The following is a 6,553-nucleotide window of genomic DNA, read 5'->3' on the forward strand; positions in this document are numbered from 1 at the left end:
TGACTGAGCAATAGGCAGGCCAGGGTCTCATGAACTCCAGATGGGACCCCAAGTTCACTTTTATTGATATTGGTAATACAAAGACGTGAGGACGTAAAAAAATTTATAGTTGCTAGGCCCTGATGATCAGTGTATTGTTATAACTTAAATAGCTAACAAAAAACTTAGAGGGCAATATAATTAAAGAAATATGGTAATACTATAGAAGGCTTGTAGGTGAAAGCATGGTTTATGAAGGAATTTATGGGCAGACATTATGTATGGTTGTTGCCTCACTCTGACTGTAATGCATTATTGGAATTAAAATTGCCAATAGGAGTAATAATATGATTAGTAAAAATTTAAGCCAAGATCCTCCTGAACCAAGCCATTTTCCTAGTATTTCCCACAAACTGGTATCAATCAGAGTGGAAATTTGATTCTTCATATATTATAAGATGGGTTATCTTAGAAGACTCATCAGGGACTTCCCTGGTGGTCCAGTGGTTAAGACTTCACCTTCCAATGCAGGGGGTGTGGGTTCGATCCCTCGCCAGGAAGCTAAGATCCCACATGCCTTGCAGCCAAAAAACCAAAATATAAAACAGAAGCAATATTGTGACAAATTCAATCAAGAGTTTTAAAAAAAATGGCCCACAAAAAAGAAAAAAAAAAGACTCATCAGACTTTATAAAAACACAACATTCATCATGGATCATAGCACAAGTTCCCCCTTGGGAAGCAGTTGATATATAGAGGGCCATGCAATTCTGTAGGATCACTTTTATCATGGAGACTTCCAAATTGAGCAAGCTAATGGCTTGATTACTATCGTTTAAGTCTTGCTGGGTGAATTTTGTTAAAGCCTCTATGTGAATAATGAAATCTTCTACTCTAAGTGAAGGAATAAATACTGTGGCCAAATAATCATGTTGGAAAACTGATAGAACCCAGTGAGCCCACATTAAAGGCAAGTTGGCAGGGGCTGTTTCTGAGGCTACCCATAGATGACTTTAAGCCCAAGGGAAACCAAATGTGCATCTTTCTAACCAACTCAGGAGGAGCCAAGGCCATAAACTTGTTCCATAAATCCACTGGATCCCATTAGGAACGACCCAATATATTTAACATCCTGCGAAAAGGAATATTTAGGGTCCAGGTTCAGAACAGGTATCATTTTAAAAAAATCAGATAATATCCTTTTTAAAAATAAATTTATTTATTTATTTTTGGCTGCATTGGGTCTTCGTTGCTGTTTGCGGGCTTTCTCAGGTTAAGGTGAGCGGGGGCCACTCTTCATTGTGGTGCACAGGCTTCTCGTTGCAGTGGCTTCTCTTGTTGCAGAGCACAGGCTCTAGGTGCATGGACTTCAGTAGTTGTGGCGCACGGGCTTAGTTGCTCCGTGGCACGTGGGATCTTCTGGACCAGGACTCGAACCCGTGTCCCCTGCATTGGCAGGTGGATTCTTAAGCACTGTGCCACCAGAGAAGTCCCAGAACAGGTATCATTAATAGGCCATGTTAGAGGGTCCCATTTAGTGATATTGGGAGTGGCTTACACAGCACTAGAATTTCTTCTAAGACAAATCCCTAAGGGCTAGCCAGTCTGAACCCTGGAGAGGTGAAATCCACTGAGGTAGTCCAGAAGTGCTGGACATAGGTAATTGGTCACAAACCCAGCAATTGAATTGAATTTTTGAAACTTGCATATTATTGAGCCCAAGGAAAATAAGTTTGGTTCATAAGGAGAAGTCTGAGCAATTAACAAAGTAATTAGTATATAGGCCTGGTCTGGCATTTTGGGTCAGCTCTCTATTTCCAGTGTTGTCTTCTCATCCTGGTCTGGTAGTGCTGGTTTCAGTTAGTTGAAGCCAAGTGTTAGAAACAAAGACTTGCATTCAGGAGTGGTGGCCTGATATGGCCCCTTCCAACGTGACTGTAAAGAGTCCTTTATCTGATGTCTTTTTCAATATACATAATCTCCTGGTTGCAGGTCATAGGGCATTCGACCTTCATCAAAGATAGATTACTGTGTGTTGGGCTGCACCCCGCAGGCCTGCAAGCTCTGTACTTTCCCAGCCTCAAGACTGAAGAGACAGCCCAGAGTCAGTGACAGAGATGTTTATTGGTTAGGGCATCTTAACAAGACTGAAGTATAAGGTCCAGGAGCAACATCCCACTGTGATAGCAGGCAGGACATGGCAGCAAACTTCGCTACCTGGGGGAGAAGGAGGCTACCGTTTATAGGAGGAATTGACGTCAGGTTGCCTCAACAGTTACCAGGGAAACCAGCAGATGAGGCCGGGGGCAAGCACATAAGCAGTTACTGATTAAGTCCTATAATTAAGAGGATTGGATAGCCGTGTGAGTGAAGCAGGGACTGGTCAATCAGGGGATGTACAGAGAACAAGAACAAGCCAGGGTTCAGCAGCCATCTTGAATGGCTTGACTGTAATAAGCTTCAGAAACAAACTTAGAATATCCTTTTAATAATTCAGTTAAAATTTACAATAATGTAACAGTAATGAGGAGCCATCCAGGAAGTGAGTCTCAGACAATTAAATAACACTAGAATTCAATAAGTATCAACAAAGATTGATACTTATTGATACTTATATTGGGGACTTCCCTGGTGGCCCAGTGGCTAAGACTCTGTGCTCCCAATGCAGGGAGCACGGGTTCGATCCCTGGTCAAGGAACTAGATCTCACATGCCGCAACTAACATGCAACTAAGAGTTCGCATGCTGCAACTAAAAATCCCGCACGCCACAACTAAAGATCCCGCATTCTGCAACGAATATTCCGCACCAGCAATGAAGATCCCACGTGCCGCAACTAAGACATGGTGCAGCCAAAAAAAAAAAAAAAAACTCATATGTTGGGCTTCCCTGGTGGTGCAGTGGTTAAGGATCCACCTGCCAATGCAGGAGACACAGGTTTGAGCCCTTGTCCAGGAAGTTACCACATGCCGCAGAGCAACTAAGCCTGTGCGCCACAATCATTGAGCCTACGCTCTAGAGCCCGCGAGCCACAACTACTGAGCCCGCATGCCACAACTACTGAAGCCCCCGTGCCTAGAGCCCGTGTTCTGCAACAAGAGAAGCCACCGCTGTGAGAATCCCTGAGAAGTCCGCTCATCGCAACAAAGAGTAGCCCCCCACTCACCGCAACTAGAGAGAGCCCATGCGCGCAGCAATGAAGACCCAATGCAGCCAAATAAATAAATAAATACATTTATTTTAAAAAGAGATAATTAAGTTAAAATGAGGTAATTAGTGTGGACTCTTATGCAATATGACTGGTGCTCTTATAAAAACAGGAGATGAGGATACAGATGCGCACAGAATTAAGACCATGTGAAGAAAGGAAGATCACTATCTACAAGCCAAGGAGAAAGGCCTCAGAAGGAACCAGTGATGAGCCAAGTCCAGATTTCTTTTTTTTTAAACTTTTTAAAAATTAATTATTTATTTTTGGCTGCATCGGTTCTTTGTTGCTGCATGCAGGCTTTCTCTAGTTATTGCGAGCAGGGCCACTCTTTGTTGCGGTGCACAGGCTTCTCATTGTGGTGGCTTCTCTTGTTGTGGAACATGGGCTCTAGACGTACAGGCTTCAGTAGTTATGGCACGTGGGCTCAGTAGTTGTGGCTCCCAGGCTCTAGAGTGCAGGCTCAGTAGTTGTGGCGCACGGGTTTAGTTTCTCCGCGGCATGTGGGATCTTCCCGGACCAGGGCTCGAACCCGTGTCCCCTGAATTGGCAGGTGGATTCTTAACCACTGAGCCGCCATGAGGGAAGCCCCTGGAGGCTTCGCCTTTTTTTTTTTAACAACTTTATTCGAGTATAATTGCTTTACAATGGTGTGTTGCCCCTGGAGGTTTCTTAAAACACTGGTACTTGGACCTTTCTTCCAAGGTGTCTGTCAATAGGTCTGAGTTCTGAACTGAGAATTAGCATTTCCAATGGGTCCCTAGGTGATGCTAATGGATAGGGTCAGTGCAGAGATGAAACTGTGAGAAGTTGTCTCAGAAAGGCCAGGCTGCCTGCCTCTCAGCCCCAGTCTGTGGGGCTGTAGACATGCAGACTCTAAGAGAACAGCAGAGTTAAGTTTTCTAATGGACACCCAGTGAGAGTCTCTGCAGTGAGCCAAGCAGGCCAATGGCTAAAAGGACTGGACCTCCTGAGGACACCTGTGGGAGCCCCACACACTGAAACCATGTAGCACCTGCTTCTTTTGCTTGGAACTGTAATTAAACAAGGAAGCCATTAGACTGAGGTGGCTCCAATGTTTTAACAGCCTTGTAAGCAAAGGGAAACCTGAACCAGAGTAAATTCTTGTAAATGCCTCCAAGGGAAGAAATAGAAACTTAAGAACAGCTGATCAAAAACAGCCCACTAGGCTTTCCCAAATAAGGCTATGCCTTAAGCTAGAGCCAATCAAATAATTTCCTTGTTTTGTTTCCCTTCCTGCTCTGCAAAAGTCTTTCCCCTAGTTTGGTTTGGGGCTGTCCAGTTTGAACTGATGTTTGCTCAAAAGATTTCCTCAAAATTGTAATGTACCTCACTTATCTTTTAATAGAACAACAACATAAAACCTCACAGGGCTCATCCTTGCTCAGTGGTGCTCTTATTAAGGAGTCTTCCTTACTGCTTTGTGTAATATTACATCCCATCCCCTCTGCTCAGGAAAATCGCCTTCTCTCCTTGTTTCCACTGCAACATATTCTAACATACTATATAATTTAGTATTTCTTATTTCATGTTTCTTGTGTTTTCTTAAACATAATAGAAACTGCACAAAGGCAGGATCTTTGTTTCTCTTGTGCCTGAATTTCTCACATGCACCTAGAAAAAGATCCTGAAAATCCAGTTTGTGCCCGATGATCGTTTGTTAGAGCAGTGAATAAACATGACACCTCAATTTCTCTCTTACTTTTACTATTCCAGGCACTTTTTTTTTCCCATGCATCATGCAGCATGCAGGATCTGAGTTCCTGACCAGGGATTGAACTCATGGACTGCCAGGGAAGTCCCTATTCCAGGTACTCTTAATGTCCTCTTTAACTATCACTGCAAAGTAGTATTGCTCCATGTTTTCAGGAATGAAAGAATCACATTTTGGAGATGAAATTCACACAATTATTAATGTTTAGGACAATCACATGCTCAGCTTGATTCTATCATTTTTGACTTCACAGTGCTTTCTTCTAAACATGTTTGAAATTTTTTCACCCTTTACTGATGTGTCCTTAGAGCTATTTCTGCTACTGTCTTTAAAGAACTACATAAACATTATTAACTTCTTTCTGAAATGCACATTTTGCAATTGTTTTTCTGAGATAATCTCAACTCCACATACAAAACGTCATACCAGGGCCTGCAGAAATAATCATCACTTCCTAGCAGAAAGATGAGATCATGGGGTTCAGATACCCTTTTATTTCAGGGTTCACGTGCTGCCTTTTGTATATGTGCTTCAACTGAAAAATCACACCTTCTGTACATTACCCAAACTAGCATCAATTAAGTTGCTTTTTGTTTGATTCCTAAGAGGAATTGCATGTATCTGGGGATATGGATAAAAAGTATTACATGGATAAAAGTGTTCCTCAATGAGTGAGACAATCCCTAACTATGCAGGCAAGAGAGAGGTTTTGCGTGGAACCAGAAGCAGACCTTGTTGTCCATCTTTTTCAGGGTGGCCCACCATTTGTTCAAAAGAAAACCACAGGCTCAAAATGGGTTACTTATGATAGGTCATGACACAAAATTGGGCCTTGATACCTAACCTAATTGAAGCTTCAACTTTCCCTGGGAATGTAGCCTTAACCAGTCAGTTAAGAATTTTCTGGTTGGCACCAATGAGGTAATCTGTCACATGGGGCCTCTCCATTCCCCCAAGGGAAGATGAGGTAACCTGGCACATAGACCCTTTCCATTCCCCAAAGGTAGGTTACCTAAACCTTAAATCATCTTTTTTATTGATGACTTCCTCGTTGTACCTTAAAAAAACCTTTCCTGTTCTGTAGCCCTTTGGAGCTCCCCTCTACTCATTCGTTAGACGGGATGACGCTTGATTCGTGAACCAATCTCTAAAGCCAATTATATTTTTAAAATTTACTCAGTTGATTTTTTTTTTTTGATTCTGAAACCCGGTGTTGAAGTTATTTTTTTTTGTTTGTTTGTTTTTCAACATACCCCTCTTCTTTCTTGCCAGTCAGGACCTGAATGGGATCTTTTCTATTGTTCTTAACCAATCACACTGAAACTCACAAAAGTGACTCTAATGCTTCAGGCTACAAGTATTGGAGAGCAGTAACATCAATTTTCCAGCTATGCATGTACTCATTTATGTCTGAATGGCTCTGTCGAACGATGTGCCGCTTACCTCAGTTTTGGACTGAAGAGGAACACACAACCTAAAAGTTTCTAGTTTTATTCAGGGATCTTACTCAGGACTATAGCTCTGGAGACAACCTTTCAGATCGCTCTGAGGAACTGGTCCATAGAGGTAAGGGAGAATCCAGGATATAGAGGAGTTTTTTGTTTCTTGCTTTTTTTTTTTTTCTGGAAAAAA

This window comes from Tursiops truncatus, chromosome 19 (assembly GCF_011762595.2).
Source record: "Tursiops truncatus isolate mTurTru1 chromosome 19, mTurTru1.mat.Y, whole genome shotgun sequence".
Taxonomy (NCBI): domain Eukaryota; kingdom Metazoa; phylum Chordata; class Mammalia; order Artiodactyla; family Delphinidae; genus Tursiops; species Tursiops truncatus.